The sequence below is a fragment of the Phacochoerus africanus genome, chromosome 1 (genome assembly GCF_016906955.1).
Source record: "Phacochoerus africanus isolate WHEZ1 chromosome 1, ROS_Pafr_v1, whole genome shotgun sequence".
Taxonomy (NCBI): domain Eukaryota; kingdom Metazoa; phylum Chordata; class Mammalia; order Artiodactyla; family Suidae; genus Phacochoerus; species Phacochoerus africanus.
The window spans coordinates 218,524,292-218,533,741 of NC_062544.1; the positions used below are offsets into that span (position 1 = coordinate 218,524,292).

Genomic DNA, 9,450 nt, shown 5'->3' on the forward strand with positions numbered 1-9,450 from the left:
AGTCTTTCCAAGATTTCCACCCTGACCTCAGTTTGTATGGAATTTCTACTCTCAAGCAATAACATTGATTTTGAAGAAAGAAAGGACAAATTCCTGTGATACAGCAGAGATGAGAACTAGTTGAAAGGATGAGGTTTTTTTGAAAAGGAACCTTTTTTCCCATTGTGGTTGTGATCAGAGGATGCCGAATATGGTTCCCTGTGCTATACAGTAGGACCTTGTGGGTTATCCATTCTACATATAATAGTCTGCCTCTGCTAATCCCAAACTCCCAATGCATCCCACCCCTCACCCCCCAGCAACCCCACGCCTGTGCTCTATGTCTGTGTGTCTGTTTCTGTTTCACAGATAGGTTCCTTTGTGTCATATTTTAGATTCCATATACAAGTGATAGCATATGGTATTTGTCCTTCTCTTTCTCACTTGCTTTACTTGTATGATCATCTCTAGGTCCAAAAAGGAACACTTCTTTATATTGATAGTTGCATTTATTCGCAGGGATCATTACTCAAGAGCCAGTGGGTAGAATCAAGCTGCTTCCAGATCATGCTGCTAAAAGGCCTTCAGCTAATCATCCTTGGTTTTGTCAACCTGGTAGCCACTAAGTTTCAAAGGCTCATTTTGGTGAGGAAGACTTTTAAATACTTTTATGTGAACGTAGCTTATTACCACCTACATGAACCTGAAAGGTAAAAAAGAAAAAGGAGGTTCAGTCACATGTGTCTATGTCAAGTGAAAGATCTACAGACCCAGAAAGACTTTGGTGCGATATGCTGGTTTGGAATAGCAGTCCTAGAGCATCCTTCCTAGACCCTTGGTTTCCCTAAACCTATCCCTGCATTTTCCGAGAGAAAGGACAGGCTGAGGATATGGCCAGAGGCATAGGTCCTAGGTTCATTTTATTTTATCTCTGTCTTTCTCTCTCTCTCTATCTTTTTTTTTTCGCTTTTTAGGGCCGCTGTTGGTGGCATTTGGAAATTCCCAGACTAGGGGTAGAATCGGATCTACAGCTGCCAGCCCTACACCGCAGCAATGCAGTATCTGAGCTGCGTCTGCAACCTACACCACAGCTCATGGCAATGCCAGATCCTTAACCCACTGATCAAGGCCATGGATCAAACCTGAGTCCTCATGGATCCTAGTCAGGTTGGTTAACCACTGAGCCACATGGGAACTCCCAGTGAGTCTCTTTTCTGACTCCCAAATTGGGATACTTGATTTGCCACATGGTATGAGAAGGGAGAAGAAGGTCAGAATTACCCCAGAATATTGGGACGTGTGGTTCCCATATCTTTGTTAGAACCTGCTTTCTCAATGCCCTCTGGTAAGATTTGTCAGGGCCCAAGAGTGGTCAGTCTGGTTACCTCTAAAGGAAAGGGATCTTGCTGGGAGACTGTGGCTTTAAAGATCGAAATGGTCATTTGGGCATGAAATCATGGTAAGAATTTTTTTTTTTCCTTTTTATGGCTGCAGCTGCATCCGATTGAAGTTCCTAGGTGTTTTTTTTGTTTTGTTTGTTTTTTGTCTTTTTCTTGTGGGGAGGGTTGTTGGGTGTGCCAGGCTTAACTCTAAAGATGTTCCCAGTTGAGAGGTAGGAAGTGGAGCTGCAGCTGCCAGCCTACACTCGGCCACAGGAATGTGGGATCCAAGCCATTTCCAGGACCTACACACAGCTCACAGCAACACCTTGATCCTTGACCAACCGAGTGAGGCCAGGGACCAAACCCACGTCTTCATGGATACTGGTCGGGCTCTGTACCACTGAGCCACAATGGGAACTCCTGGAAGTTCCTAGTTTAGGGGTCAAGATGTGAGCTGCAGCTGCTGGCCTACACCACGCCACAGCAATACCGGATCTGAAGCCGCATCTGTGGCCAATGACAGCAGCTTGTGGAAATGCCAGATCCTTAACCCACTGAGTGAGGCTAGGGATCAAATCTGCATCCTCATGGGTGACAGCCTTGGATCCTTAACCCCTGAGAACACAATGAGAAACTCCCATGGTAAGAATTTCCCCTGTTATTCTTGGTTCCGACAATAAAATAATATTTAAACCCACCGTGTTACCAGTTGAATCTAGTTGAGTTGCAAAAATAATATATTTTAATTATATTAATCAAAATGCTTATTTAAAGGGAAAACGTGGTTTCAATAGTGTTCCTAGCAAATGATTCAAGTCCTTCCTCAAATCCATTTAATTTAGACACATAGGTTCCCAAAGCTTTGAGACAGAACAAGCGTCAGGATGGCATCTGGTCCAGCCCCACATCTTTAGGATCCCACCTCACAGATGAAGCAGCCATAGCTATGCTCTGAATTCTGGAAACTATGAAATTTTTTTCTATACTTTTTCTGGAAATTAAGAATCCGCTTTACTGTATAGCAGAGATTGGCACAACACTGCAAATCGACTGTTTTAAAAAGAATCAATATAAGAACACTTTCTAAATTCAGAAGAAGAAGACGGTACCTGTGAAATAGACCTCAGCATTTGCCAAATTTGAGAGTTTCCCACTTGGGAAGTCATGCTGGGTAGGCATCTTGACGTAGGACAAGGAGAAGAAAGAGATTATCACGTGGGCATGACAGAGAACATCCTATCAAGTGAGGGATCCAGAATCATTTGGAGCCAAAGAGATGTTGAACACTAACCTTGATGTAGTAATTTATTCCAGCAACCACTTGAGATTTGTACTCAACAGCTTCAAATTTTTCATAAGTTTTTTTGTTTTTCCTTCAAGCTGTGGTTTAACCTTAAGAAAAGACAAAGAGGAAACAAATGACCAAAGCTATATTGAATTCAATGTATGTGATTTACAAAGCTGTTAAATACGTGCTTATAAAAAGTAATTATGGAGTTCCTGTTGTGGCTCAGTGGTTATTGAATCTGACTAGGAACCAGAGGTTGCGTGCAGATTCGATCTCTGGCCTCACTCAGTGGCTTAAGGATCGGCGGGTGTGCCATGAGCTGTGGTGTAGTCACAGACATGGCTCGGATCCTGAGTTGCTGTGGCTGTGGCATAGGCGGCAGCTACAGCTCTGATTAGACCCCTACCTGGGAACCTCCATATGCCGTGCATGGGTGTGGCCCTAGACAAAACAGAAAGACACACACACACACACACACACACACACCACACAAGTTCATTCTATCTTTGGTTAATAAAAATGAGAGACCAGTCATTGCTACTTCATTATAGGAGTTCCCCTTACATCTCAGCAGGTCAAGAACCCAACTAGTATCCGTGAGGATTAGGGTTCAATCCCTGGCCTCACTCACTGGGTTAAGGATCTGGTGTGGCAGCAAGCTGTGGCGTGAGTCGAAGATGTGGTTCCGATCTAGCATTGCTGTGGCTGTGGCTAGGCTGGTAGCTGCAACTCCGGTTCGACCCCTAACCTGTGAACTCCCATATGCTGCAGGTGTGGCCCTAAAGAGAAAAATACTACTACTACTACTCACATAAACATTTTTGGTTTGGAAATCATTTCAGACTCAAAGTTGCCAAAACGCGTGTAGCACATCTCAAGATCATGTACTCACATCTGAAAGTCCCTTTGCCACGTTGTGTAACATTTTTTTCTAGGATTCAGGGATTAGGATGTGGACCTCTTTAAAGGAGGTCATCATTCTGTCTTCCATAGAGGGGTAGACGTTTAGGTGCCAGCATTCCTGAACCAAGCAGGAGAGGAGAAGGCAGCAAGGGAGTCTCACGTTCAGTATGCAAACATCCACTGACTCCACCAGGTTTCCGTGGGGGTCCTCCATTCCTGCTCTGAGCTGGGCTTGATATGCCCGTACCCACTATGGTTTCTCTGACTCCATTTCTGCTAAGAGGAAAGCTCTAATCTTCTGCTCTGGAGGAGGTCTCGTATTAGTTAGTCTTCCAGGGAGAGGAGATGCTAGTGAGAGGGAAGGATCTGGGGGGCAATCCCTTTAATCTGCTCCTTAAAGGGATCTTCCATCGATCCTCCTGGTTCTCATCTCCCTCAAGTTCCTGGTGGTGTTGGTGCTGGAGCCATTTTGGAATTCTGCACCATGAATCTGCTGGCTTCGGGCTCAGACCTTCCCGTGTGGCCTAGACTCTGTCTAGACGCCTCACCCGTTTTCTACTGTCTATCTGCTTTCCATTTTCCAAAGTTTTGTCAGTGTCTCTGAGATGTTTGCCTCTCCCCCATTGTCTCTATATTTCCAGGTTTGTTCTCCCTTCTCCTCCAATCCTTTCCTGTCACTTGGAGGGACTGGGAGCCCATGTGTGTGTTCACATACCTTGCTTATGGGGCAGTTGGCTCACTGCTCGTGACGGAAGCACTGCGTGGGCACATACAGCTTCTGCCAGGCTTCTGGTGTGTCTAGGGTTCTCCCAAGGCTACCCAGTCCTTCCCATCAGTGGTCAAATGATGGGAATCCTTTTCTCTTGGTGCCTCAGTCTGGGTACCAGAACTGTTTTCAAAGACCTAGGCATTTGCAAACTCTTTGGGTTCTCAGACCATTTTTGAAGGGCAAGCACTTCATGGGCCACTACCCATTTCTTCCGTAACCCTCAGAACAGATGGGGAGACGGTGGTGGCTTTCTTGAGCTGGAAAGTGAGGTTCCAAAGAGAAAGGAAGAAGGTAAATAGTGAAGGAAGGAAGGAAGGAAGGAAGGAAGGAAGGAAGGGGGAAATAGGAAGAATTAGGGTACAGGAGAAAGAGGAGGAAAGTGGATGAGCAGGCAGAGAGATGAGCAAAGGGGAGAGGTCACTGTCTTCTTGCTTCCCCCTCCGAACCCTTTGGAACCAACACTGGGTAACAGTCAAGTTAGGAGCTGAGTTGGAAAGGGTTCATCTCTACACTAAACCCCAAATTCTCTATTTATGCCTCATTTTGCAGATGAGGAACCTGAAGCTGTAAGGGGAGCATAGGTGCTTGAGGCTGAAAATTACTAGTTAGAGTTAAAGTTTTACATCCCTTGCCTGGCAAGTACCTGATTTGTCTTTTCCTTCTTCTTTTCTTTTCTTTTTTTTTTTTTCTTTCCTCTTTCCTTCCTTCCTTCTTCCTTCCTTCCTTCCTTTCCTTCCTTCCTTTCGTTCTTTCTCTCTCCCTCCCTCCCTTTTCTTCTCTTTAACCATGTCAGAAGTTTTTCTTGTGTCTGCCAGAAACACACCCAAATCCGTAACCTTTTCATGTACCTATGTAGTCCCCAAATTCAGGATTTTCTGTGTGAGAGTTAACTTCACATGTCCTGATTGGTTTCCATAAGTGCACTGGCACCTGTCAGACTGTGAGCCCCGATTTCAGGTCATTGTATTTATAACCCGTAGCCCTATGCCCCCTTCCCAGTAAGACAGATTTGTATGGCTCGAGTACAGTGGATCCTCTGAACCTGGGAGGATGAGATTTGAGGTGAGGAGCAGGCAAAGGGGCAGAGTGGGAAGGAGCTGGTGAGTGAGACGTTAGTTCCCGAAATCAGTGTGGTGTTGAAAGGCCCTGCAGGAGGGGTACTAGGAGGCTGAGGGCCATCTGGGAATGGTGGTTCAGAGTCTGGTGGTCAATGGACCTTGAGCTGAACATAGTTAGCATTCCCCTTCCTCAGCCCCCCACGTCTGGTGGTTGAGGGCTGGAGGGAACCATGTAGGTTTGTCACTCGGGCCCCAACCAGGGGAAGGATGCACCAGGGAGGAGCCCCTGGTAAAATGCCCTTCCCCCAGAGCTGTTGAAGCATGTCTTGTTGCTGCAGAGCATACTTCTTGGTGAGGTGTTCATTCTCTGGGATCTGAGGGTTTGAGCCACGCTGCCCCTGAGGTGTAGGCTTTTGCCCTATCTGCCATCATGGTGCAAAAACATCATTCTGGCTTGTGCATAATCTAGGAAAAATGCATAGACAGATGATGGTGGAAGCATGGGGAGGTCATGTTTTGGGACGTTTTGGAGGGTGAGAGTGTGGGCAGCAGCATGAAAGTAGAGTAGGGTTGGGGAGAGGTGGCTTGTGGACATTTGCCATCTGAGTGTATGTTTGGGAGGCAGAAGGATGGAACAAGGCACCCAGTATGCAAGAAATGATGGCACCTGGCATTAGAGAGGAGGACAAAGTCTTAGACTGGAGGGAGGAATGGGATCAGCAGGGGACAAGTAAATCAGGGCATTCTGGCACCACGTGGCTGCAATCTCCTAAGAGAAGGACCTGAGATGCCCTCTGGTCTTGCCAAGGGCATGGGAGGGAGTGAGAAACTGAGGGGAGAGAAAGTTCAGCTCCACCTGTGTGGGGTGTCTAGAAAAGGACCAACAGAACGTGGTTGCAAGGATCTTCTGGCAGCCCCAGGGTGCTGCTGCAGTTGTCACTGGCATGAATCCATCGACTTGTAATGGGTGAGTTTTGTGTGCTTCTGCATCTTCCCTGAACCTGAAGCAGAAGCTGAGGAGGACGTGGTGGCCATGGAGTGAGCTCTAGTCGAGGACTGGAAGGGCTGAGCTCACAGGGTCATGGAAATCATGGGTGGAGGAGAATATGAAACCACCCATCATGGAATCCAGGCTGGATGAGTGCTGAGTGGGTCTGGGCATGCTCTGATGAAGGTGGGAGGGTGAGTGCCTGAAGGATTCTGGTGTGGCTGAAGGGCAGGTTCTCTGGACACGGGGCAACGGGAAAGGTGACTGATGAGGAGACTGCCGTCAGGGAGGAGAACACAAATTTGTGGGTGCGTAAGAGCCAGGAGAGGCTAAGCTCCAGGGTGTGTCTATAATGGTATGCAAATGAGGCGTTTGTCTGGTGTGTCTTGGCAGGCCAAAATCAGGATCTGTGTATATGCCAGGAATAGTATTCAGCACTCAGGTTTAACTTAGGGGTGTGTGTGTGTGTGTGTGTGTGTAATGTGTGTATGCATCTGTGCATGTGTAATAACAGTCCTTATTTCTAAAATTAAAAAAAAAAAACTATTAGAAAAAACATGGAGTTCCCATTGTGTCTCAGTGGGTTAAGAATCCAACCGGTATCCATGAGGATTCAGGTTTGATCCCTAGCCTTGCTCATTGGGTTGAAGATCTGGTGTTGGCGTGAGCTGTGGTGTAGGTCACAGACAGGGCTCGGATCCTGTGTTGCTGTGGCTGTGGTGTAGCCTGGCAGCTGTAGCTCTGATTTGCCCCCTAGCCTGGGACCCTCCATATGTCTGGAGTACAGCCTTAAAAAGAAAAAAAAAAAAAAAGTCGACGGGATGTCTTCCCTCCCTGCCGCAGGGTGATGAATCACATGAGAGGTCAGTGGAGGAAAGGCTTTCAAAATTGCAAAGCACAGAAACCAAAGGGCAAGAATTTACACACCTAAACAAGCAATGTATATTTATTGTCTTTTCATCCAGTAAGCACTACCATAAATTGTATTATAGGGGTGATGGCTGGTCAGAGAACACAGAAACAAATGTATCAGCTTGCCAAACCCACGGAGTTCTATTTTCACCAGAACCAATTGTGGAATCACCATCGACTATGCCATTTCTCTTCTCTCCTAGTTTAATCATCTTCCAAATACTGAAAGACGAAAACATTGTCCATTGAGCCAAATGAGTAGGATGTGTGTAAGTGGATCACCTTTTATGATAATGTTCAACCCAGGAAACAAATTTTCCCTGCAGTGCTTTTGAAGTCTAGCTGGTCAATTGTTAGCCACCTCAGATTTTAATTACATGTTGGCTCCATTTGGTGAGCACAGAAAAACTTCACCAGAAACTGAATTAGTGATCCTCAAATTGGAACTTCTAAGACCTTTAGAGGTGGTCCAATAGAAATAAATGCTTCTTTGGAAAACGGGGAAACGGAGGCTCAGAGAAGGGATGTGAGCGGCTCAAGATCACTCTCACAGTTAGGATTATGAGAGGTTTCATCTGAGAAACGTTTTGATTGTAAGGAGACCTGAGCAAAACCACCCATTTCCCCATGATCTGGTTTCCATGTTCACCCACACACTGAAGAGGGCACCAACCTAGGAACCAAGATTTTGCATCAAAGCTTGTCATGGGCTGTATCCACTCACCGTGGTGGCAATCTCCTGGATTTCTGGAGTGGCAGGTCTGGCTTCAGTTAAGCCTCCAGGCATCATTTTGTCTGATTCCATCTTCTCTGGGCAGGAGGCAGGTGCTGAAGTGGTCAGGCTAGAGTGGAGACTCTGGTTTTAAGAGAGGGTGGTGTTCAAAAGCTCCGCCTATAGAATGTTTTCCACAAAGAGCAAAGAGCACTGGGAAGAGGAGTATGCCTTGGAGTAAGTCTTCTTGCTTCCTTGACACAACACACTGAGAAGACCTAGGAGGACATGAATGGGTGGGGAGGAAGGGAGTGGGTGTGTAGGAGAAGGCCTGCCAGAACAAGCATCAAACTTCCCACGTTCTCTTTGTAATGATTCCTTCCTGTTGCATTTGAAGTTTGAAATCCGAAACCACAACCAGAGGTTCCCCATGTTTAAAACACCTCTAAGAAATTTGTTATTCTTTGAAAGGACTATCTGTTCAGAATGCCAAGGCTGATTGTTGAAAATTGACTTGAGTGTCTAAGGAAGGTGGCGAGGATATCGTCTGGAGAACCTTGGTCGGGAAGTTGTATTCACTTTAGTTTTCATGTAGAACTATTTAAAATACAGAAAAAAACAACAAACATAAAACAACAAACCCCTGTATTCCTATCAGCCGGAATGACTACTTGCAACATTTCGTTCCTATTTGCTTCCCACCTTTTTTTTTTTGGTAATTGGTTTTTGAAGAGAAACTATGAGAGGTTCCCCACTCCTGCCACCCTGAACTCGTGTCCTCCACCCAGGTAAACTTTGTTGTGAGTTTGGTATCCTTCTCCCCCACTTTTATACTTTAAGTTCATGTTTTTTTTTAAAACAACTGTCGTAATTTTATCTAAACATCTATTCTATAGTATGCTTTATTCCTACACAATATGTTTTTCGTAATCATTCCAGTTGATGCACGGAGATCAATCTAGTTCGCTTCCTTTACTGTTACCCTATGACAGATCTGTTTACGTACCTATACTGTCTGTCTCTCTGTCTGTCTGTCTATCTACCTACCCTCTATCGTTTATTTTGACTGCTCTTGCTATTCCATACTTTACTCTACCTATTCCCCTATTGATGAAGAGTTTTGTTTTTTTTCTATTTTTTTACCCTTCTAACAAGATGACACTTTTTTTTAGTTTTCCCTCCTTTTTGTACACCACGTGTGAAGAGCCTTTGTAGGCAAATATCCTAGAAGAGAAATTGTGGTTTTGCGTGAAATCTTTATTTTTATCGCTGTAATTCAATTTGGGGATATGCAACTCGTATGCATGATAAAAAGGCTCCAAAGGATTTCTAATATAGAAATGCTTCACTCCATCATTCCTCAGCCACCCTTCTACTCTCCTGAGACAACTACTTGTCCCAGGTTTTGTTATCTTTCAGAGATGTGCTTTACCACATCGAGTATATTATGAACTAACAA

At 45.3% G+C, this 9,450-nt stretch overlaps 1 pseudogene; it reads right to left on the bottom strand.

The window, feature by feature from the left end:
• Positions 1 to 552: 552 nt before the first annotated feature.
• LOC125132984 (cystatin-A1-like) lies at positions 553 to 8,263 on the bottom strand (annotated as a pseudogene).
• Positions 8,264 to 9,450: the final 1,187 nt, after the last annotated feature.